Raw genomic sequence first — 24,945 nt, 5'->3', positions numbered from 1 at the left:
AAAGAAGGTTTCTGTATAAATAAAGCGCTGTGCTTTTCTTTGCATAAAGTGCCTTGTGGATATAAGGGGCAGAAACCCTTCTGATTTCTACTCCTTTGTGTTTGTAGCTGGGCCCTGACATGAATTTGTGCTCTTTGCCTGCCCTTCAGTACCTGGTTCCTTGTGGCTTCCCTTCCACTTGCAAAACCTCGTGCTTCCCTGGCTGCAGGGCAGCCTGTGGTTCCTTTCCAAAGGGATTGTGAGGATTTTATGAGTTCTTGGGAACTCAAGGGTGTGACCAGCTTATAAGTGAGGGCGAAGGTTTTTTTTTTTTTTTTTTTTTTTTCCTTTCTGGTTTGGGGCTAAACATATCTTGAATATGTTTAACGCTTCCGATTGCCAGCATATCAGCAGGAATCTATTTTTCCACTGTAGATGTGTCCCAGCGTAATCTCAGACGCTTGCTAGGGCTGCCCACAAAGTTTTGCTGGTCCTCCCCTGAGGACCGGGTGTAGGAAGCGATAAAACTTTATTAGAGTTAGTTCCTTTATTCTTGGTAAACTCCTTAAGAGGAGCGTGTTTATGCACTTGAAGGACAGTGGAACAAAAGTTGCCAGGCTGGGCTTTGCTTGAGGAAAAACCGATGTTATTCCCTGCCCTGCAAGCTCTTGGCTCAGCCCCAGGGCTGCTGCTTCTGCCTCTGCTCCCGTCCTCATGGGTGCAGCCGTCCAGAGCCTGAATCGAGCAGCCCAGCTTTGTCCAAGCTGCTTCTCTGCAGCAGTGTGATGTCCTGGGGATGCGAGAACCCTGCAGAAGGGTTGTAGCTTGGGCAGTGCTTGTTTTCTCGGGCGTTTCATCGTGCCACGCAGCTGCTGTCGAGCTCTTGTCCGGGGGTCTTGTCCCTGGGAGGCTCCGTGTGCTCACCCCGCTGCAAGTGTGCACAATGTGCTCCATCACCACCTGCTGCAGAAGTGTGAAATAAAGGGGGTTTCCAGGCATTTTGAGCTCTGGATAGGAACCTGTTGGTGCGTTCCCTGCGCAGCCCCGCTGATAGCTCTGCGGGGTTCCTGCAGGCTGGCTGCCCCGCATGCACTCTCAAAGTAGGGCACTGGCCAAGAGATCTGGGCTGGCAGCGACATGGAGCTGGCAGAGAGCAGTCCAAGCAGGTAGGAAGTCTCAGGAGCTCTGGGAAATTAGAGGGGAATCTTTTTTTTTTTTTTTCGACTTTTTTTTTTTTTTTTCTGGGATATGCCAAGAGTAGGCAATTCGGATAGGGAATACCTGGCACAGCACGATGGCGGTTTAGCCAGCTGCCCTACCAGGATGCTTTTGCCAGGAGCCTTTGGGCCTATTATTCTTAGTGTAAATAAAACTAACTAACTAAAATAATTGCTACTATAAATAAAGCTAAATGAGTATGTATATCTTGAGTCTCTGACTGCACCTTACGTGTTCAGCATTTCTTCTTTTCTACCTCTGCAAGCAGTTAATGGAGAAGGAAGGGGCCAGCGGTGGGTACAGACGTCAGCCAGGCAGCGAGAAGGCCCCTAATAACTTGCTCCCAAGATGAAAGCTGCATTTGTATGGTCTGAATTTCTTTATTTTACTGTCTCCCTGGTGGGGAAGAATTACTGGTGATGGTAGTTGGTAGGCCAGCTCCTGTTGGGAAACACTGAATGGGGGAAGGACTTATTAAAGGAAATCTGTAGTAAATTCCTTGATAAGTGCTTTTTTTTCCTTATTCAAAGAGGTGGATTATAACTAAGAGCCCATTAGCACCAAGAGGTAATTTTCTTGTGGCAGTACCTTATTGAATGAAAGCTTGGTAGTCGGTTTCTGGCTGGTGGCCTCAGGAACAGCCCCTGGATAATGCTGTCCCTAGGGTTTTATTTTATTTTTTCTTTAAATAGATGTTGGTGCAGCTCCTTCCTCTGTAGCTAATAGAACACCTTGGTGAGGCACGTGTCAGTATGTTGAATTACACTTTTCATTTGCTGCAGCCAGTTCTAGTACTCTCTCCTTTCACCCACAGGATTTCTAGAAGACTTCTTGAGAGATCCAGCCCCTTTCCCCACAATGCAGAGACAAAAAAACCAAAGAGCTCACTGTGCCTCACCTCTCCGGTGCTGCTAGGGAAATTCGGTGGTGGTTTTTGCATAGGTACTAAATTTAGAGGAGCAGAAATACTGTGAAAAGTCATGGTCTGGTTCCTGCCCACAGCTGTCCTTGCACCAAGGAGGAGTCAGAGCTCCTTGCTATAAAACCTTCTGCACTGAACACAGATTAACTAGTAAGGGATGGTAAGCACTCTGCTTCCCTTATGTGAAGTAGGTTTTGCTACTTCTGGCTTGAGTACTCAATAATAATGGATCTATATTTAAACAAATTGCCAAATTTTTCCTAGGGTAGTGGTAAAGAGATGTGGGAGAAGTACATAGCAAAAAGAGTATCTCAAGGACTGAGAATTGCTGCTGGAACTGAGTACCACTTTGGTTTAAAATATCTCTCGTTTGCTCAAAGAAATGATAATGTGTTCCCAAATATCTCCACCCTAGCTGTTGTTTCTGCAGGGTAGCTAATGCAAAATCCCTTCTGCTGGGTAGGAAAAAAATGGTGAAGAAGGTCATGTGTATTTTGCATCTTCCCTCTTTTTCCCCTCCCTCCAGCCTCCAGTTAAAGCATGTTTGGGCTCGAGTCCCCAGAGCTACCCAGGTGCAGAGGATATTATGGATTCTCCATATTGCCAGCCCTAATTTTAGCTACATTCAGCATAGTTCATGCCAATACTCACCCACTTGCATTTGCACTTTTGGTAGCAGTCATTACACAGTGTGAGCTTCACACATGTGCCGTTTCTCCTGCAGCTCAGCTGGCAGCAGCGATGTGTGTTCCCCACAATAAAATAGTGGGGTTTGCGTGGGCAGGGGGCTGGTGGGAGGACACATGCACGTGAGCAGCTCCCTGCGGAGCGCTGCTGCTCTGCTGGGCTCGTTGCAGCCCGCTGGAGGGAATTGTAGAGGGGGAGAGGTCTGTAATTCCCTTCTGCTGCTCGCTGAAGTGGAGAAATGGCTCTGCGTTGCATGTTATGTTCTCTCGTGCACTTTCACTGTGAGAGGGCTCCCAGTCCAATTTGTCAAGGCAGAAACTTGACGTGAGTCCAAATGCACTTGACAATAGTCTCTCTGCTGTCAAAACCTCTCCTTCTGTGATAAAAACAAAGCTCCTGAGTAATGCTCCTCCTTCCTTCCTATGGCTCTTAAGAAAAGAAAGACTCAGCATCCTGGAGTTGTTCTGGGGATTTTTTTTTTTATATTCAAAATGCTTGCACATTTCTCCCTTTAGAAATTTGACAGAGCAGTGTGTTCAAAACAAAGATAGCCACAGAGAAATGATTTGGATTTATGCTTTCTTTAATTGGACCGCATAAGATTTTATTTACTGATAGTGTCCAAAGGGAGCTGCAGAATATTGCAGGAAGAGTGAATGTGTCCATTGTGGTAATACGCTTTTGATAAATGCATTATGGCATAGTTATGAAGTCAGGAAGAAGCCTTAATTACTGTTATGAAGCCATTAGAGTCTAAAACAGCAATCCGAGCTCTTGTTGCAATCGCGTTTTATATTTCTTCACTGAAGGCCTTAGCACAAAAAAGCGCTTGTTTTAAGAGGATAATGTCTTCATTTCATTTCCTTTGCCTCTTTTAAATGCTGCAGAAGTGACAGTGGGTACTTGCATATGAGAGCAGTGAGCTACAAGGGTTCACACAAAGAAATACAACTTTTTTCACCCAGCACATACTGCTCCTACTGGCAGGGAAGCCAAGGCCATACAAGCCATGGGCTGGTTTCTGCTAATATCCACACTCACGTAGTGTAAGAAACTGCTGAACTTCTTCCTCCCGTCTTAAAATGGGAGAAAGGGCAGGATTAGTCTCCAGGAACCCTGTGTAAAGCTTCCTCTGGGGCTGAGGAAGGAGAAGGGCTGCTCTCGAAAACTTTATTTTAATCAAAATAGCTGTGGAAGATCAGTCAGTGCTCTACACACGAGGCCGATGAAGCGTCCGGCCTGGTCACCTCTGCGCGGCGAGGAGCCTGCGCCGTCCCACTGGGCTCCTCTGGTGGCACCCCCAAAGCCAAGTGTTTGGAGCCCACTGTTCACAGACCAAAAAAGTGTGCAAAAAGTGTTTAGCTTTCACGTGTTGACTGGGTTTTAATTTCTTAACCTATCCAAAAGAAGACCATTCAATGCTCGGTCACCTGTTTTCGATGCTTTGTAAATGTTTGACTCTCTGATAGTGCATTATTGATGGCAGATGTTAATTTAATAGAGTGAACTTTGTTACCCATCAGGATATAAGCATCTTAATTTAAAAAGAGGGGGGAGAAAAAAAAAAAAAAAGAAACCTGACAAAAATGTAGCTGTAAATCAAAGGTCAACAGGCATAACAGCGTGAAGGTATTGTTTGCTCAGTTGTTAAATTGATACTGCGATGCTTTCTTAAATGTAATATTTCTTTAGTGACAGGAAGGTTAAGTACAAGTTGTACTGTTATGCGAAAGGAGTAATGAACCTTATTTATTAGTGTTTTTCTAAAGCTGATTGCTCAAAATAATTGCAAGTGCAACGCGGTAGCGCTGACGCCTTTCCCTGTGGCTTTGGGAAGTGGCTGGTTTGAGCCCCTCGCACCATTCTGATTTCACACTGGCTCTGATCTGTCCTCATTTTGGGATCTGACCCTTGGCTGCCTGAGGAAGCAGTGGGGCCCCTTGTTCATAAGCTTCTGGTTAAGAAAAGAGCACCTGGAAGAGCCCTCTCCAGGAGCAGGTATGTCCTTGATGTACCAAACCATGGTATCAGGCCATGGGGGCGCTACATTGTGTTGTAGGGGGACGAGTCTCGGGCAGTGCTGTTTGTAAGGAGTATGGGATTCAGGCTCGGCAGTCGGAAAGATAATTTTAGAAATCTCAAGAACGTCTGCTCAATATGTTGGAACAGTTTCCTCCTTTTGCAAAAGTGTGTTTATCTTTGCTGTGGGACAAGGTCTGGTGCGGTGTGTGCAGCCTGTCCCCTCAGACTGTTTTCCTGCTTTGGTTCAGTTATCAGTAATAAGCCAAAACAACCCCCCCCAAACATTTAACTGTTCCAAGGCTGTCTGTTTTTTTTTTCTCTGTTCAGCTTTCAGCATACTGAGCTGGGGAAGGTGATGATGATAAATATTACTGCCTTGTTTCCAAAAGCTGTTGGGTAAGATCTCTCACTGCAGCATCTGAAGCATTACTGGAAATATTCGGAACTGTTATAACAACATCTCTGGTGTAGTTTTTCTTTTCCAAAAGTCTTTCCCTTCCCCCTACTTCTGGTAGAAAACGCTAATTAGCAGAGAGATTCAGGTGAATCATGCAGCAAATAGTGAGCGTAGAGATGCTCCCCTTCCCTCCAGATAGCAGCATTAATTCTCAGTGTGCTGGCAGTGCTGCTGCATTTTTCATTATGTTTGTGCATTTCCAAATTGTAAGTGTTTCCAGTTATGATGGTTTGTACTGATTGCTTGTTGGGACAGGCTTTGGTGTTCTGAAACTTGGGTTGATTTCTTGAAGCAGGGCATAAGGCATTAAAATTCTCAGAGCACTGCATCTCTTTACAGTGACAGCACTCCAGATGAAACCGAAGTACTACTGCTCGCGAGGAGATAAGCTAAGTACGGCTTCCTCTCCAGAGCAGTCTGCTCCGAATAGCTCTGAGATTACAATTTTTATCTCTGCTTGGTTAATCCAGTACACAGTGTTTTGAGCTGATGTCTAACTTCCAGTCTGGTGTTGTTCTGCAGTTTTCTGGTTTAAAACCATCACCAGAAGGTGCCCAGAGTCACTGCAGTGGTATTGCTGGGTTTGCATTTCCTTGGGCAGGCTTGAGGACAGGGACATGTCTGATGGGGGCTGCCCAGCTTGCCCTGGCCACCATGGGTGGATTTTAACCCCCAGGGATGCTTCTCTTCTTGTGCTTGCCGTGGTGCCTTTCCTGTGGGTTTTGTTGACCAGAGAATACCAAACAAGCCAGACTTGAAAGCTGAGACAGAGCAGTGGGGAAATGTTACCAGCCTTCCCCTAATAAACCCTTGCCCTTTTTAAAATCCTGGAGAAAGCTGGAAACTGCTGCAGGTGGTTAGCATGCCCCAGGCAGTGGCTCATTTTCCTACCACCCGGTGCAGTGAGTGCTGCCATCCAGTGCTATGCACTTGCAGCCCTGTGCCCATCCCTCTCCCCCTGCCCTGTCCTGGTCTGCCGGGGCTGTGTCCATCCCTGGTTTGGCTCCATCCCTTGTGAAGTTTCCTGGGCAGTGTTTCACCCCAGCTGCACGCATGTGTTAGCAGATGCTGAAACCAGCCATTTGTCTTCAGGCATTTGGGGCAAATGCCAACAGAAAATGGCACAGAGGACGAAAAGTAAATTGGCCTTCTAAAATCCTTTCAGCTTTAAGTATTACAGATATAATTAGAAACAGAGGCAAGGATTATTATCCTATAAGTGCCTTTCTAGTCTGTTCTGCTTTTGTAACCTTTCTTTTTTCATCTGTCATTCTGTCTTGCTGCATTGTTTCTCCCTGCAGCCTGGCGTCTCCACCGTCGTGTCCCGTTGCTGCCTTAACGCGTAGTACCGAGTCTGTTTGCTTTTTCCTCTATTTACGTCACAGCTGTCGTCTTTTGGCTCTGCATTGGTGTTCCCGTGAAGCCACCATCATTCAAACAAATAGAGAGTTCTTATCACTGCAAGAGAATAGAAAAGATGCCCTCTGCAACTGCTTGTTCCTAGCTGCCTGGGCGGGGCGTCTTCCCCCTTTGCTACTTGATAAATTAAGATTGCTCAAAACAAACAAAAAAAAACACCATCAAATTCATGCAGTTGCCAACTAGCAGGTTCCCTTCTGCTCATGAGGGGCTGCGTCTCCCTACCTTGATGGGCTGGGGGGAAACAAAGCAGGGGAAAAACAAAACAAAACAAAAGAGCAGATGTGCAAAAGCCCTCGAGTGTGCTCATGTGGCAGAGCCCTTCCCTGCCTCTGCACACCGCGGTGCCCAGGGGTGCTGGGGAGCCTGGAGCCATCTGACGCAGCATCAGGGTGCTGCTCTCCGAGGATCTTTGTTCAAGATCCTGCTGCTTTTCTTCCCAAAAGGTATCACATCAGGCGGGACTGTCTGTGGGAGCTGTGCCCCATAGCGCCTTTATACCTGATTTTCTCCTAAGCAGCTTGTGTCGGTGTTTGGTGCACGCGGGGGATGTGCAGCAGCCCCAAACCCGGGCTCTGAAGCACAGTGGCTTGGGCACCCTGAAGGGAATGGCAACTGCTTTTAAAACAAACAAAACTCCTAAAATGTTCCCTCTCTTTATTTCTCGGATTCAACTGCGATGTTCAGTCTTACCCAAAGGGAAATCGATGGTGTGTTTGGACTCCCTGTTGCTCTCCGTGTATGTGAGTGTGTTTATCTTGTTTAAGGAGTTGGTACATAATCAGTCTTAAAATTAACTGACTGCCTGTTGACTTGTCACCCTGTGAATGAAAACACATTGCTTGTAATTTGTTTGACATTATTCTGTCCTGTTGTCAGGCTTCTAATTACATTTAGAACATAACCCAGATGTCTGTCTGTCTCTTTCTGTCTCTTTTGTTGTTGTTATTATTATTATTTATCTCTTTTATTGTAAAACATGGGAGGAAATATTTCTTTGAAGTGATGGAAATCTATCTGTTCCTGTCTTCTCAAGAGATTAGTTTGTGGTTGTGGGTTTATCTTTTAAAAGCCTAGCTCCTTGTGAAAGGTGTGAGTTTGGGCACCCAGAGCTGTTTTTAGTCCTGCGTGACTTTGGATCTGACTTTCTGTATGCTGTAGGGGTACTGAAGCGCATCTGCGTTAAAATGTTTCTCTAGATACCGCTGTCTAAAAATGATCGCGTTCCCCACCTTATTTATTTTTAAAGAAGAGATAAATTGCTTTTGCTTTTTAGAAGATTAAAATATTAATGTATTTAAATATAACAATGAAAGACAGGCGAGGCAGACGGGGTTGCCCTTTCAAAATGTGCACAAATGAGCAATCTCTTAGTGACTCCACTGGATAAGCACGTAATGCTCCTTGCCAACATTGGCTTTTGATAATTAGCTACGGGAAAACTCAAGCTGCTCAACGGGAGGTTTTATTGCTCAGAAGCTATCCTATAACTCAGAAGCTGGTGACTCTAGGAAAACTTAAGCACCAGAAGCACAGTTTTCCAATAGCACCCTGGGTCACCAATGTACTCGGGGCCTGCTTCCCAAAAGCATTAAGCCACTTAAACGTCAAGAGGCTGCTACTTTCTTATCGGGACTTGTGAACACTTTGCCTCTGATCCCACTTAGAGAAAGCCCCAAACAAGCTGCCTTCCCCATGTGGTGGAGGTTTTTTAGCTGATGCGCATGTGTGGAAACTGTTCTTAGGTATAAGAGACTTGACTCTTGGTCCCTGACAAGTACTGTTTGTTGTTTGTTTGTTTGTTTGTTTGTTTTTGGAATTGTTGATAACCAGCTTATTATTTCCTGCTTGTGAAACATTACTATTATATTTAAATGCTGTTACCTTTAGAGAAAATAGTCTGATCTGGCTGGCTCCAGCAGGGGACAGATTTTTTTCTGTTCTGCAAAACTATTCTCAAACGGAGTTCGTGGTAGGGGAGAAGGAAAAGCATGGGAAGGGCTCAGTGGGTTGCCTTAGGAAAAGAAAAACTCCAAGTAAGAATAAAAGCAATAAAGCGTGCGTTCAGTACAAGTTATATTTGTGAGGCTGGGTATAGAGACTGCCAATTACTATGCGGGCCCTGCCATTAAATGCAAATACATCCCTCGTTTTCCCTCTGCATCCTGACCGACAGGATTTTAATCAGGGTGACTAGCTTGAAGCAAGCTGCCTTTTTGTCTTGCCTCTGATCTGCAGTGGTGCTTTCTGACTTGCAGCTGTTGTTTGGGGCTTGGGCATGGGTTAGACCTGCAGTGATGGGCTCCTGGATGTGTGACGGATGGTCCTGTTCCGAATCCAGAGCACAGCTGTGAGGGAACCCTCTGCTAGGGACAGAAGCTAAGCCCTGGGTTTTTGGAGTGGAAGAGGCGCCTCCCTAGAGGGACAGAACTGATGGCAGCGCCTGGGCTGTCTAAAATGCTGCTGGGGTTTGTGCCGAGCGGCTCGTGGTGGAGATCAGAGCTGGGAAAGGGGCCGGAGGGAAGGATGTTGTCACTTGGAGTTCCTCTCTAATCCCTTCCTGCCTCTGCTGGCAGCTAAAGGGGGAGGAAGGGCATTTGTGTCTCTGGGCAGCCTGGCCCGAGCCCGGCTGCCTGCTCAGTCAAGGGTCTGCCGGCCCCAGCTGCCTCTGAAGATCTCGGCCTTTATAGGAGCTGACAAACAAGCATTAATTGATGACTCACCAGCCCAATAATGTCAGAAATGCTAGTTTTATTTTGCTGTTCCTGCATGTTCTTCAACCTGTAACTGCTTTATGTGAGTTTTAGCCTGGAGAGAGGTTACTGCGCCCATGTAGAGCAGAGGATGAAAATGGTGAGTGCGCTCCTGGAACAGAAGTGCCTGCAATGCGGTGCGGTGCTCCAGGTGGATCGGTTCCCTTTGTGCAGCAGAAGGGAGTGGGGGATTGCTGAAACCTTGCTGTGAGAAGCTGCTTTCAGTCTGAGCAGCTGGCGGAGCAGGGTTTCTCCGAAGGTGGAGGTGTGCTGGGCTTCACTTGCTTTTTCTCCTGAAGCAGCACAAACCCTGCCTGTGCTCCCTACCTATGTTTGTAGTCACAACTTCAGGAAAGCTGTCAGCACATGTGGTTACAGGTTTAGGGCTTGAAGTGACAAAATTGGTTCTTGGACTGCGAGGGGGAAAAGTTCTTGAAATGGCAGTGGAGCACGAATGTGATATGGCAGCTACAGGGGGAAAATCTTAACAGAAGCAAAAAGGTTAGTTTACAATTGAGCTAATGAGGTAAGGAATTGAGAAGATACAATAGCAAAATAGAGTTGTCTTTGTATTTATTATTTACTGTGTTCCCTGAAGAGAAGTCCCCTTGGCTCGTTAAGCCCCGAGCAGAGGCTGTGTCCAGCCCCAGCTGCAGACTGGGGAACACGGTGAGGAAGCATTGAACCTACGGCGCCGCTGCCCGAGCACCCCACATCATGCATCCTCCTCTGTGTTTACTTTGTTCTGGGCAATCTGTCTCCTGTGACAATACATTAAATATCTAAACTCTAGATCATGCGTGGTTTTGTTTGTTTTTGTTTGGTTTCTTGACTCTCCTCCTGTTATCCCCGGTAAGCTCGGCTATTGCTCATGTCGCATATGTGGCGTTCAGCCTCTCCTACCCTCTTCCTCTCCTGCTGTGACAAGAGGAGCTGTTTGATCACTTTCGTTAAGAATCTTACCTTTGCAACTGCAGCCTTCTGGAGGAAAAAAAAAAAAAAAACACCAAAGCCAAAGAAATCCCCTAAACCGTAAAAAAACCCAAGCCGACGAGGCTTTGAAGAAATGTCGATTCCATTTAAATACATAACACACACACTCGGGCTTTCTCTCGGTACCTGCTATCTAATTTCCCTTCTCTCAATAGCCCTGAATAAGGCAGGGATCTTTTCTCTGTTTGAGCCTCGCTGTTTATGAATAGAGCAAGTCTTATCTGGAGCCCTGCGAATGCTTACAAGTGCGAGGCGCGCTCAGATGAACAATGTGCATAAATAGCAAGTAGTTGAAGGACCGGGTCCTCGGAATAACAATTGCCAAGAGCTGACCCTGTTGAATACTTGATGCAGCAGAGGGATTCGTGCTTGCCAGCTCTTAGGTTGCTGGTTCTGGCTGGGGTAAGGGGTAACCTGCAGGTTATGGGATTTGTCCCGCAGAACGGGAGTCAGCCGGGGCTGAACTCGAGGTGATCTCCTTCTCCGGAGTCCTGCTGCACTTTCCAGGCTTTCAGTAGGGTAAAGAAATGGTGCTGAGGGCACCTGCAATAGGGCGGTGATTTATTTTCCTCTGTAATCAGTGTTGCTGACGGAGTTATCCTCCTGCTGTCCTGCTTTCTCCTTTACATCAGGCTGATTTTCCAGGAGTAATCCTGGGTGCAGTCACCTACAACAGGCTCATAGGACTGGCTCCCAGCTTTGACACAATCCTCTCTAATGCTCTTCCTCCTCTTACTGCAGCCCTCCTGTAAATGTTTGCTGTACCAGATGTCAGCATCACACTTGACATTCCTCTGTATCCCTGAGCTGTAAGGGAGAAGGCAGGAGAGCTCGTTAACCTGTGCAGGCTCCTCTGAAACAGGAGAGCTGCCTCCCCAACCTTGGGATGCAGGAGCTGTGCCTCCATGACAAGAGCATCTCTTCTAAGCACTTCCCAATCCTTCAGGGAAAAGGTTGCAGCAGTACAAAGTTGTTGCTTATTTAATTGCTGTTACCGCACTTTGTGTTTAGGGCAGCATTTTAAGTGTCATTGGCACATGGGGTTTGGCAAACTCATTACTTCTGTCCTGCTTGTAACAATTCCTTGGTCTTCCTGGCCCTACCTGTGGAAAATAACCAATTTGTACCGTCTTGGAAGGAGGGAGAGGAGACTCTAAGGAGAGCCTGCTGAGGCCAGGCTGTTTCAGAGTTGGTGGTGCTGATGCTGAAGCTCTCATTTTCTGCTGGGTGCCTGGGACTTTTGTTAGCCTAAAAGATCTGATGCACTGCTTTCAGTGCAGAATAGTGCCTTTAGCTGCGTTTCCAGGAGGCAGCTAACACGCACACGCGTTATCTCTGTAACATTTCAGCGATGATAAGGCATCTGTAGCTCTTTCCGTGACACAGGTTAGTAAATCCAGCAGCAGCCCTTTGCCTTGATCGTGCCTGCCTCGCAGTTGTGTGGCGCTGCTTTTTGGCTCTGCTGCAGAAAGCGGTGGGTAGTGGGCACAGTAGGATGTGGTGATGTAGAAATTAAACACGACTTCTTGCACTGCTGACTTGTTGGACTCCAGCTCCTCAGCTTCAGTCTTCCTTGGTCATCCCTGCGCTCGCCACCTGCTTCTCATCGAGGACGCAGGCCAAAACGTGTCGCTTCTTTGTTTTGATGGAAGCCTTTTGTGATGGAAGCCTTTTGTTCTCCACATTCACACCCCTTGCACACTGTGTAGGTAACTTCCACCCTGTCCCTGGGGAGGAGAGACGTGCTGCTGACGTGCACGGAGCCAGAGGGCTGCCAAGGAGATTGAAGCCTGGTTGGGAACAGCAGCAACTCAACTTGGACACAGGCACTGTGTTGATCACACCACAGTTAAGATATATATCTCTGCAGGGTATCTCAGGTACTGCCATAACCAGTACAGCTTTGTTGTTAATGCTGACCTTTTCCCTGCCCGATGGACCATCCGTCTGCAGCACCCCCTGGAAAGGTACAAGAGAAGTGTATCCTGACACCTGTTGTCAAAACTGGCCCCTTTTCCCTCTGCTCTAGGCTGTCTTTTGTGATGTTTTCCAAATGGCAACCCGAAGTATGCAAAGATGCGTGTGTTTCTGTGAGCACAGCTGCTGCTCTTGACCCATCTGCCAGAAATTCTGCTCTTCAGACACAGCTTGCTTCCTCCTGATGTCTGTCTCCCTCTTCCATTGGAAACAAACATTTTAACACAGCTTTGCTTAATGCAAAAGAACAACCAAGTCTCCTTTTAAGGGCATGTTTCAGAGCACGAGTGTGTCCGAGGATGGGCTGAATCCCCTGTCAAATGGGTGTTTTAGTTTGGACAACTGGACAAAGTATCTGTCGCTGTGGGAAATCTCTTCTACTGCATAGAAATTCCTTGAGCAAGCATGTCTGGGTGATGCCTAACTCAGTGTAGGATGAAGCTTTTTCCATTCTCTGTCCTTCCTGCTCCAACAAAACCCAGGTCCCTGCTTCAGCTTTACTGGGAGATGAGCGTTGCACCTTTCTCAGCAGCACAGCTGGTGCTGGTAAAGGTGAAAGACCAAGCAACTCATTCCACTACTTAAAAGAAATGGGGTGTGTGGGAGAAAAAACACATGCACACAACCCACAGACCACAAACTCGGGTTCAGGCTGCTTTTCCAACACCTGCTTCTCACCTCTGCTCAACGGGGCACGTAACTGAATTAGGGAGGGCCTGGATCACGCAGTCAGGCGTCTTCCCACATCACGGCCTTCTTGCTGCCAAGGATGTGCTTGTGAGACGTCCTCTAATTCGGTTAGAAGTGCTCTTCCAGGAACTGTTATCATTAGGGAGGTTGAGATTCTGGAAAATGAATGGACGCAGCCGTACAGGATAGTTTAGCCCTTCCCTGAGTGCTAAAATCATCTCTGGAGCAAGCTGTGTCCTCGTCCTGGTCTGGCTGCTGCTCTGGTGGCTGGGGACAGCAAGCTGTGCGGCTTCCCCTTCCTCTTCCTCTTCTTCTTCCCCTTTCCTTGGCCAGAAGCTGGAGCAGAGAGAGCTGCCTCCGTCCTGCTGCACCTCTCTCCTCTTCGCCGTGCTGCTGAGCTGACTGCAGCTGCTCCACCGAGTCAGCCAGGCACCGTGGGGGCTTTTCAGCCCAGTGGTTCCACCTCTGATGCATGTGGGTCCTGCCGGACAGATGAAGATTGCTTTGGCTGAGTGTTGCTGTGCCTGGATTTTAACAAAGTGAGCGCCTGATCGTGGCTTACGGGGCCGTGCCTTGATGGGGAACAGGGAGAGACACGGGAGGAAAATCAGCAGCCCCCGTCGGGCTCTCTCACTTAGCACCTCTTCGCTCTGCTGCGAGCTTTGTCTTGTGGGCTGTGGGCTGTACAGTCTGCTTAGCCAGCTCTGCCATTCAGTGTGTGCTTTTTTATTTTTTAAATAGAGGAGCGAGTGTGAAAGAGGAGCAACAACAGCTTCCTAAGCTCGAGGAGCAGCGCGGGAGGCGAGCAGCAGCTCCGGGGCAGCGGCCGTCGTGGCTGTGGAAGAGTTTCCTCAGCGCCCGCTGCCTGCGGGATGAAGCTGCATCTGCTGCTGCTGCTGTGCCCAGAAAATCTCTGGGCCTCTTTATTGTAATCGTGTTTGTGCATTCAGACCAATTTTGATGGTTATGAAGGTTCAAAAAATCCCAGAGATCTTAATAAGCTAATTTGGTAACTGTTTGTGGCTTTTGTTGTTCCTCTTTGTTGTGAGGACAGAACTGGTTCGTACTGATGAGTGCTGCATGAAAATTATATTATTAGTAATTACTGGTAATTTCTTGTCTGGAAGCTTCAGGTTTGTGGGAGCACTTAAATCCATTTGCTTCTCTATTCCCTCTGGCTTTGCTGTAATGTCTCTCGGCACCGTGTACCTCAAGACACTTCAGCAGTTCCCTTTTCTCCATGGCAACTTAACCGTGGCGGCTCCTGTATCGCAGAGAGCCGCTTTTCCCTTTTTGTGCCTGAACGTGGCTGTTCTGCCCGGTGTCTGTCCCCAAACCGGGCAGGCTCCTGGGGCTGAGGGAGAAGTGCCAGCCCCTGCCTGGGGTGATGCCTTGGGGGGAGCACAGAGGGACCGGGGCAGGATCTCCCACAGCATCCCGTTTTCTCCTCTTCCCCTCAAAAAATTGTCATTTTTATTATTTATTTATTTTTTTTAAAGCACGGTGTGGTAATGTAATGGGTTCTGTCAGCTGGCAAAGCTAAGGATTAGTCACAGAGGCTTGTTTGCTTTCCTTCTAGAGAAGCTGGCATAAAGGTAAAAAGGAAAAAAGCGTGCCGCTACGCAACAATCCCTGGAAAAAGCCAACTCGAAAAAGCCAACTTTTCAGAGAGAAATGGGGTATTGCTGTATTTGCTCTGCACGCGAACATCACCTGGCTATTTTGTCTCAAACTCCTATTCTAGGTTTAAAGTAGGGGTACTTCTGATTTTTTGAACTGGGTGTGGGAGGTAGCCTCACCTGGCACAGCAAAGTAAATGGAAATAAACGGAATTATTGCTTGTTAGCTTTGAGTTAGGTTTTTCCCTATATCAAAGAGTGAGTCCTTTCATCAAGGAGCATCTTCAAGACGAGAACCACCTTTACCATAAAACGGGGACCATCCACTCAGACTGCGACTAACAGGTGGCCTCCCCACAACCCATGCCTTCGGGCTTGGTTTGGTTCCTGGCATCCCAATTCCTCCTGACTGTGACTCCATCTCCTTCTCTTCCATCTGCCCAAGTCTGGCTCAGGTTAGCCTCAGCCTGGAGGAGCTGGGCCAAGAGAACCATGGCTGGGGGTGAGAGGAGCGGCTGGGACGAGGGCAGATGAAGAGGGGTGGCCACAGCCCCACAGCAGCTCTGATGAGCTGGGCTGCAACCCCCTGAGAGCACCCAGCGAATGCGTCCTGGTGAGGCAGCTCCTGCGGCTGCTCCAGGCCTGTGTGAAACTAGCAGCCAAAAAAAATGGGGCTTTTTTTTGCCCCTTTCTTTGGGTTCTGGGATTTTTTTGGCATTTCATGTGGTCCTGAATAGAGTTGGACTAAGTTCATCTACATTTCAGACCCATTTCTTTTTTATTTAAGGTGAAATTCTCCTAACTAGATATTCCCAATAATAAAATTTTAGATTTCTTCTTGGTGTGAGATAACGAAGGGGAGGCTTTGTGGTGTAAGCCTTGTCCAGGTAATAAGGTGGCAGCAACTTGGGTAACAGTGTGAGCATCCCTCAATGCCTTTTGGTTGGGAAGACAGCTGAAGCTGAAGGGTAAACGACTCGTTCCTCAGCAGCAAGCTTGTGGTCCAGGTCGGGTTTATATTTGTAGCTTTGAGTTTTGTTTTTATTGGCCGAAGAAACGCTTACGCTCTTCTCGTGCTCTGTGAACTCAGCTGCCGTGCCCGTCAGTGCTGGGAGAGGGAGGAATGTGCGTTCGTCTGCCTGCTTTCAGAGGCTCAGACCCTGCGGTGTGTAAAACCTTTAAGTGCCAACACATCGGCAGAGGGATGCGAAGCTTTCTTCTGGTCCCGAGAAGCGATGGGCGATTTGCTCTGGTTTGGAAAGTAACGACTTCTGGCTGGTTGCTCCCTGTAAACACCGCGTATTATTTATTTCCTTCTGAATTGATTTCCCCCTGCTGCCCCCCCGCCTTTGCAAGCGATATTTAACAGCACATGGAAAATGTGACTGACCCCTAAAGGTCAGCTCGGAGTTTACCGTTCTGCTTTTATTATCCCACTCATTGTAGAACACAACATATTTGCTCTGCCTCCTGCCCAGATTTGCTTTTTTGCGTATACCTCTCTCTTTTTTTTTTTTTTTTCCACGTGCGAATTTTAAATGGGATTTCTGTAAAATATGGTGGCAGTGAAGCTGTTCGCAGAATGTAATTTACTGTATTTTATAGCTTCTGCTGATCTTTTTTTAGTTTCTTGCTAATGATGATGATATTGATTGGAGCAGGGAATTTTTACGCAGCTGAAAGGCAAGGTTGGGCCATTACACAGAGCTTTTTTTAAAGACTCTCATACAATAATAAACATATGCAGGCAGCAGTTACTGGAACTCATTATTAAATAGCTGTAAAACCTCTAACAAGATAAACCATTTAATGTATTGACTTGTTTAGTGTCCTTAGCTCTGCTTTTGATGAAGTGGCAGCTCGAGTATATCTTTAGAAACTAATTCCAGAGAAAAACGCATCCGTCGGGCTGAAGTATTTTTCAAGACCCGAAAAGCAGTCCCGTTTTTTTCCTAGGCAGAAAGTCATGTGCTGTTTATGAAGGATGCTAGCAGGGAAGCTTTGGCTTGCCAAAGGGAAGAACGGGGGCAATCGGCTCACAGCAGCACAGCCCCGATAGGAGAGCGAGGTGCACACGTCGCACGCGTGCTCGTGCAGCTCCCCGTTCGATGCCTGGCATGATTTGTAGGCTCGTACCAGCTGAGCAGAGAGAACGGCGAAGCCTCGGTGGGGTGCGGGTCGTACATGATCTGAGACGTGTGTGCCTGGAGCCAGCGACGTTAATTTGAGGTGTGCTGTGTGAGTGGAGCAGCTCTGCGAGCGCTGCCGGCAGCTTCTCCTTGTACCACGGTAAGCGACTCGGCTTTTTATTGCACGCTGAGGGTGTTTGTCACAGGGGTTTCTGTACCGTCCCGCCGACAGCGACGCGAGAACCTTGTTGTGCTTTGAGCTAACGAGCCTGAACCAAACATCCCTGACCTTTTGAGAAATGCTCGCCTGCAGATTTGCTTTCGAACCTCGTGGAGTTCGGCGTGGCTTTTCCTTCTGTGGAAAGGTGCCGGGGTGTGCAGTCGGTTGAGCTGAGCACCAGGCAAGCTGGGGATGTTTTTCCTCTGCCTGGAAAGGGTTGGAGATGCAGCAGGCATCTCACCGAGTGATTCAGTTTGGAACAAACAGCCTCCTTCCGTGCATGTTTGCGTCGCTCCCAGTAGAGCCGGCTCGCTTCTGCCAAGCACTGGAATGTGACTGGTTTCCAGAACAAGAGCAGAGCATCCTGAATTATTTAAAAGCCATTGCTTTCTTGACAGATTTTTTTTTCCTTGATGTCACATAACACTTCTCTGGAGTAGGCATGTGTGTAATGGAACATACTTAAGCTATTTTTTTTTTGCTGGGAGTGGCTTATTAGTTTGCAGCTGAAAATGTGTGCACCTGGTAGTAATGTTATTTTTTAATTTTATTTCATTCCTGCTCTCAGCAGAGAGGTTGTTTGACCAAAAGAATCAATTGCTTCCATTACACTTTCCCCAGTATCTATTTGCTTAATCAATCCCACGTATATTCTGGAAGACTTTACCCAATCTGGAAAAAAGTTAAGGAAGTTCCTTTACGTTTGGTGACACATTAACAGCAAAAATCCCCTTGCAGATCACTAACTGATGCTAACTCTTACCTCCGAGTGCCCGCTCTGCTGGAGAACCAGGGAGGACCTTGCACACGTGTGTTTCTCCCTCCAGAATTAACTTACTTCACCAAGTGTTTTTCTCTTGTCAGCTTTTTGAGGCTTTTCTCTTTCCCACTGTGGTTTCTATGGAAATGTCATGGGTTTGGGTGGTGTGTAGTAACCCTCCTGACTGCAGCACAGTCACTCTCTGAATTGCTTAGCTTGTGCTAAATTTGTGCCTGAATCATGCTTCGGGAAAGGGCCAGAGGGTGCTTGACATTAATGTTTGGGGTGCCTAAGGTCACCGTAACTAGAGGTGCCACTTACAGGCTGCAGTCCAGACCAGACGCCTCCTCCATCCCACCGAGTTGAGAAGAGTAAGCAAAAAGCAGCTTGGGGCTGGTTGCTGTGCTCCGCAGCCCCTGATGCTACTGCCTGCTCAGAGCAGCCCCAGGGAGGGTGTTGCTGCTCTGGGAGTGGAAGAGGACAGGGACCCGTGTGGGTGACCCCGAGCAGTGCGTTTCTGTCGAGGGAAAGGTTTGTCTCTGCCACCTTTTGCAGAACTGCTACGTGCCAGGACATCTGAGGGAGCTGAGGGAGAGTTTTTAACTCTCTGCACAAAGCTAAATGCATTTAAAAATAAAAACTGATGGCATTTCTTTCCGATACCCCTAGTTCGAGCCCTAGCAGTCCCTTTTACAGCATTTCTCAACACCGAGAGCAGGGCAGCGGAGACATTTGAGCTCTGCCTGCAGGAACAGGGGTGTGTTACAGGGGAAAAACGAAGCACCTTGTGTTCCAGCAAAGCAGCAACTTCCTGTTCACAAAAAAAAAAAAATGCACGTGGTATCCTCTAGCTGATGGTCCCGTGTCGAGCAAGGCGTTTCGCCACCTCCCAGCTGAAGAGCCACAAGTGCCCTGCTCGCTGCTGCTGTAGCTGCATGCGCCCGTCCTCCGTGTCCCTCGGGGAGCTGCTTCCAAGGAGTGGGGGGTGGCCGAGCACTCAGGTGCCTCCAGCTGCTGGGACTGAGCTCCGAAGGTACGCGTATGCATTTGGTTAATTAACCCCTTTCACTTTGAGTAAGAGTGTAAGCGGTAATTAGCGTTGGTCCGTGGGTGCCTCACAGCCTGAATAAGCAGCCCAGGTGGGATTTCGGAGACGTGCCTTTGGTGCCGCTGCTGTGCTGTGCAGCTCGCTCTGTTCTTTGCGTTGGACCTTCAAAACCTCCTCGTGCTCAGTGGCTTTCTCCCTGTGGGTGTCCTCAGGCTGGCAGCACTTCTGAAGCACGATGTGTTGGGCCACCGGGGAGGGAAGGTGCTGTACAGACACAGCAAATCGTCCCTTCTGCCCTTGCAACCTCCCTTTGTGCAGCACCAAAGCACGTTGCGTTGGGTGAGGAGTGGAAGGTTTTCTCCCGAGGGGTTTCTGTAGCCACTCGCAGGAACGCTCTTTGAAGGCATCGCAGGAGGTGTGGATAAAACGAGAGGTTTTGATGCATGCTTTTACTGTGTCCTTCTAGCAAAGCGTTTTCTCCAGTAGATGTGACAGGCTGACCCGGGCTTCCAGCAGGGCTGAAGGAATTTGTCTCTGAGTCCCAGAGGAGCTCAGCACTGGGACGTGTTCGGGAGGCTGACGCTGCTTGGCTGTTTGGAAAATCTCCGAGGTGATTGTCAGGGGGAGGAATCTGAGAAAATTGTTTCCTTCTCCTTTAGATATGGTCAGTTTATAACTGTTTGGCTGATCTGATTATCACAGTTTACTTGGGATGATAGATAGCATCGGCTGTGGTCTGGTTTTGGGGCCCTTTTGTGCTGCAGGAGTGCATGACCTTATTTTGAAAGCATAAAAATTCTTGCAGGAACAAACACCTTAAAGAGAAAAATGGAGATTCCTCTGCTTTTCCCCGTGTCAGGCCTTGGAAATCCAGTCATTATCCTGCAACACAGCGCGGTTAGAACCCCAGCTTGTCAACATGAAACTGGAAAATATTTTCAGCTCAAAATAAACTCTGCAAGAATAGTTTCCATGTTATCCCCTCTTCAGAGGAGAGCTACTGGACTTTAGTCCTAAATAAAGATTCTGGCCAACTTTGGCGCTTTGAGAAGCGGAGGTGGTTGTCCTAAACTTGACTGCTGCCTTCACCAGCCTGCTCGTATGGGGTGCTCAAACTTTTGACCATTGTCACTGAACCCAAGAGGGTCTGTGCTGGTGGTCAGGTAGCACTTGCCTGGGGGGGAGCACGCAGATTTGGGGACAGCCCTGGGGCTAGGGTTGGGTTTTGGCCTTTGCTCTGCCCAGGGAGCAACGCAGGTGAAAGAAAGGCTGAAGGAACATCCCACCTCCTTGTCTCTTTGCACACTCTTGCTTCTTGCCTTTCTCTGCCCTGTGACAACACAAGGCGATGGAGCAAATTTTGCATCGACTTCTCAGTGTTGCTGGTGCCTTCTGTCCTTTTAAGTGGGCGGTTTGGGTTGCGTAAAATGTGCGAGGGAAGGATTTCCAAAAGGTGCATGTCGAGCCATCGGTTGGCGAGTCATTCTCAAAGCTTGCCCGTGTGCTTTCTACCTTCTTAGTCCTGCTGGAAAAAAAAATACATTAACCTGTGCTCGAGAAGGCAGTGATTTGTTTGATTTTGGTCCAGTCAGACCCATTTATCTGGTAAGTTGGAGATGCTTCCAGTGGTTTATTCAGCAGTAAATCGCCCTCGGAGCGGCCGTCTGAGCAGTGTTTGCTCCTGCTCTCTGCTGCCAGGGCTGTCTGGACTGTGCTGCTGAATTTGCAGAAGGTGACGGGCAGTCCCCTGAGATTGTTCTCTTCTAGCTTCAGTACTCAATGGGGATTGACTGCGTTACTCATTTGTGAGGCCTATTTTCAAGTAGTAATTCTGGTTAGGTTGGAACTTGGAAGTTTTCTCTCACGCTAGCTAATTATGGCTATTATGCTCTATTGTCGTTATTGTCACTCAAAGCATTTTTGAAAATTAAGGGTGAAAAGTGACTGCATAACAAAAAAAAAAAACACTCAACGAGGCTCCCTGAGCCTATTGTGAGTCACCCGTGCTGATTTCAGTGACAAAAATAAGTTTTCTTCTGCAGCCGTAGACTCCTGCGAGCGCTGCCAACCCTCGGCGCAGGAGCACGGGCCCGAGTTTGCTCTGGCTTGTGCTTCGGGCTGTCACCAGCACGCCTCCAGCCCGGGCTAAGATGTTAAGCTTTTTACAAGCTTTTGGAGGTTTTTGATCTTTATCAGTTTATTAAAAACTCTGAGGCTGTCTGGTGCTGTCCTGAGGAAGGAGGGGTAGCTGCTTTTTGGCAAAAGCTCGTGCTTTAGTGGGAGAGCAGAGGATAAGCTCCTGGGTTCTAGCTGATGCTGTCTTAATGTTTTTCTGCTTTCTTCTCTGATTTGTTCTCTGTATAATTACACTGAAGTTGTGGTGAATGACTGGAAGACATCAGTAGGGCAGATGGCCTGTATGGTCTCCAGCACTTATCTTCAGGGGAAGAGCAGCGAGGGGAGTGGTTAGGGCCTCGTGCTTCGTGCTTCTTGAGAAGGCGTGGGGTCAGCAATTTCAAACTACCCTTTTCTGCTCCTTCCTGCCACTTTTTTTTCCTCCTTGCTTTGGTTTTGCAAGGAGTTGCCTCCCACAGAGGTCAGAGACGTGGGCCAGCTTCTCGGCCACAAGGTGCCCTGGCTGCACAGACCCTGCTGGAGCTGTGGGCGAGCTGAAAACCTGCCCTCAGCTCCAAGGTTCTTCAGTTCACAGATAACGATGCAGTGATCCCCCTTTCCTTCCAGCTGTCGTGCTGTCCCTCAGATAGAGTTCCTGCTCCTGGTAGGAGATGAAGCTTTGTCATGTTACGCTGAGGTGTAGGCCTGCCTCCAGCAGGCAGGGGTTTGGGAAAAGCTTCCTCAGTGGGCAGGAAGGGTACAAGTGACTGCTTGGGAGAGTTATTGTGCTTCTCTCAGACACCCTGCCTGATGAGATGGATCATGGAGCTGGTGTACATTGGTGATTTTTCTCTCTCTTTTTTTTCCCTGATCTCCCTCCAGCATTTCTTGGTGGCTTGGTGCCCTGCCCCTGCACCTGGAGGTGTGTTGCGAAGGTCCCTGTTGGGGGCAGCTGAATTCCAGAATATGAAAACAAATATTCGCTGTGCTGAGGAGAGGTGGAGGAGGACAAACATGTTAGTAAATCACACAGATGAAGCCATAAGTCAGTCTGAGATGAGCTTGGCTTGTCTCAATTGCATGACATAAAACCAGAAGCATCTATTGCACACCCAAGCAACTGAGATGATCTTTTAGAAATGGTGTGGATTTAGGGAAAAAAATAAATTGTTAGCAGGGTGTCACTAAAAGTATGGATTGTTAGTGCTGCCGTTGCTTATGCTTTGCTGTTCCTTCTTGTAATTAGCAGGACTGGTATTTTTAGGATAGCTTTGCAGCTTGTCTATTTTCTGCCAAGTTGGCTAAAAATGTTGGTCTCACGTAACACGAGAAATATTCTCTTGGAAACCAATGCTGTATATATCCTGAACTTCCCCTTCTGCTGATGTCTGGATCCGTTCCTTCGAATTACAACAGCAGGAGCTGGGGGAAAGGTGTCCCTTGTATTGAAGCCTGTGCATATGGCTGTTACAGCCTTAAACACAGCTGAATAGTTTTTGCAGATAAAGCCGATAGACTGGAATGTTTTTGTTTGCTTTAGCTTTTGGGTGGTATTAGCCTTAGTTGTAACCTCTTTCAGTTTCTGTTATCTTTTATAGGGGCTTCCTGGAGCTCTGATCCTGCGGTGAAATCCGTGCAGACGGATTCTTTCTGTGCTGAGGTCTTAGGTCTCAATAACGTGCCCAGACACCGCGCACGGCTGTGCGGCCGTACTCTTCCTCAACAGAGCCCAGTCCTCCCTGCTGGTGTCAGTGTGGGTTTTTTTTCTTGTTGATATTTATTTTAGGGTTGCCCTGGCAGGAGCTTTTATCTTCTAATGCATCGCCTGCCTGTGCTCATGGCATGTCTAGGTACACATTTCTCTAAGGGTGCTGGTGCTGTACCTCAGGGCTGTGGCTGCTGTCCTGCCTGAGCTCTGACTGCTAGGAGTGATCCTGCTGCCAGCCCACCCTGCTGCGAGGTTTGTGGAACTCTGGTGGTGGTTAAAACAACCACCCAGAACAACACATCCACCTCTGTGTTATATAGGTGAAGACCAATCATAATCCAAAAATTCAAAGTAATGGCAACTGAAACTTCTGGTAAAAGCAGAAATTGCTGTTATGTCTCCTTTTCAGCTATACCCTGCAGTTCCAGACGGTCTGTACAGTGTTATGAGGCTGTTCTTTGGGTGGAAAAGGTGTTAGGAAAAGGCAGCCCCAGTCTCCTCTGTCAGGTGAGCTCCAGAGTATGGACATGCCTTGTGCGTTGTGTAAGAGGACCCAGGGGTTTCCTACCTGGCTCTTGCTCCAACTGCATGTATGTGGTGTTGCAGTTGGACTTGCTGGGAATGTGGCATCCCAAATGCCATCCAGAACTTGTGAAAAACAAACGGAGTGTTTGTGTTGCTGGTTTCTGGACTTTGCTGTCATTCAGGGTTTTAGCTTACTGGTATCAGCAAAATAAAAGCAAATCTGTGGGAAAGCAGAAATTGAACTTTTAGGCTAATGAGGCTGCATTGTGTTTGACAAATGGGTAGCTAATCTGCTGGAGAAAGGGGAGGGTTGACTTTTAATGAGAAGTTATTAGATGCTGAATAGCTGTTAAATTGCAGTATTAGTAAAATGGACAATCGTCTCTAGCTTGTCTCCCTATTCTATTAATTGAGAACCCCTTTCATCCATTCTTATAAAAAATTAATTACCATTGTGGAAAACACTTCTTTGACTCTAGCAACTTGATTCAGATTAAATTGGGGTTATGTCATGACTGCTTCCTTTATGGACTTTAGCTGCAATTTATGGACTCTGTTGATAATACCAACTTCATATATGAGAGCTTAAGACTTCTAAGAACAAGACTAATGAGCTGACATTTTTGTCATAGCGTTTGGAATTGCCAGCAAATAGAAATGAGATGAGAAAACAGTCTGGTGCCTGGAGTGAGAGCACGCCTTTGGTTTTCAGAACAGCTACTTACCTCTGGTCAGGCCGTGAGACAGCACTTGCAGTGTGTTTTGGTCTAAACTGCCCAAACTTCACTGTCCTCGGACACTTGTGTTACCTGTAACATGTAAATAACTTTTATTGCTCAGGATAATCATCCTCTCTTCTCTTTCCCCTTTTCTTTGTGCCATGTTGTGACCAAAGCTGACATCTTCAAGCGCCTTGGCTCCTCTCCTAGATCCCATCACGTTTGCAGTGAGCGAGGAAGGTGGGCAGCAGAAGAAGGTAACCTGCAGTGAAGCAAAAGGGCTGCTGCTGGAGGTGAGCAGTGCCTCCTCCCAGGGCCAGGCAGGTCTGGTGCTGCCCGTTAGGGGCCAGCACACGTGTGCTCCTGATATTGCAGTCTAAGAAAGTGCAGATCCTGAATCAGGTCACTGTTTACAAAGCAGATTTATGTCAGATATAAATACAGCTGTAATGCCCTTTAATGAAGGGCATGTGAGGCTCTCGCAAAAGCCGTGTGGCACTCCTGCTCTCTGACAGCTGCCACACGAAGCCAAAATAGTGAGGATGAGAAATTCTCAAGGTGTAAAACAGTGGGCCAGACTGTAACAAGAACTGTACAGCCCAGACTGGAAACTGCACCAGTCAGATGAGACAACCTGATGAGTGTGCCTGCCCTGACAGGGCCAGGAGGAGTTTAAGGAGAGAGAAGCTGTGCATGAGGCAGTTGAGGCCTTCAGAGCTGTCCCTGAAACCTGAATTGATGGGATTTGACACTTTCTGCTCTGTGCTCTGCCTCCTCAGCTGCTGTCAGGTTGGAGCAAGGTTTTCATCCCATGTTACTTCTAATGAAAAGGAAAATGTTGCGCCATAAACTTTTATGGACTTCTTTCTCTCTGGACTTGTTTTTGTAATGCTTTCTTATAAAGGACACTTAAAAAAAGAGGACATTCCAGACACAATTTGGATATTTGATGGGGAACAGAGCAGAAGAGTTTATTTGAATTGGC

General features: G+C 47.7%; 1 protein-coding gene across 10 annotated transcripts in view; it reads left to right on the top strand.

Moving 5' to 3' along the window:
- PITPNM2 (phosphatidylinositol transfer protein membrane associated 2) overlaps positions 1 to 24,945 on the top strand; it is a 133,656-nt gene that overhangs the window by 28,382 nt on the left and 80,329 nt on the right. Inside the window, exons 1-2 of one of the 10 annotated variants that reach the window (XM_082773958.1) lie at positions 7,077 to 7,150; positions 7,392 to 7,447. The exons of 8 other annotated variants lie outside the window; for them this stretch is intronic. The gene's annotated coding sequence lies outside the window, so the exon portion shown is untranslated. Of the gene's footprint in view, positions 1 to 7,076; positions 7,151 to 7,391; positions 7,448 to 18,736; positions 18,879 to 24,945 lie in introns of those variants that run through there. One more of the 10 variants, XM_082773957.1, reaches the window with a different exon arrangement.

The sequence above is a fragment of the Aythya marila genome, assembly GCF_965140915.1.
Source record: "Aythya marila genome assembly, chromosome: 17".
In the NCBI taxonomy this organism is placed as follows: Eukaryota; Metazoa; Chordata; class Aves; order Anseriformes; family Anatidae; genus Aythya; species Aythya marila.
The sequence above is the reverse complement of the archived record's forward strand: the minus strand, read 5'-3'. Positions and strand labels throughout refer to the sequence as shown.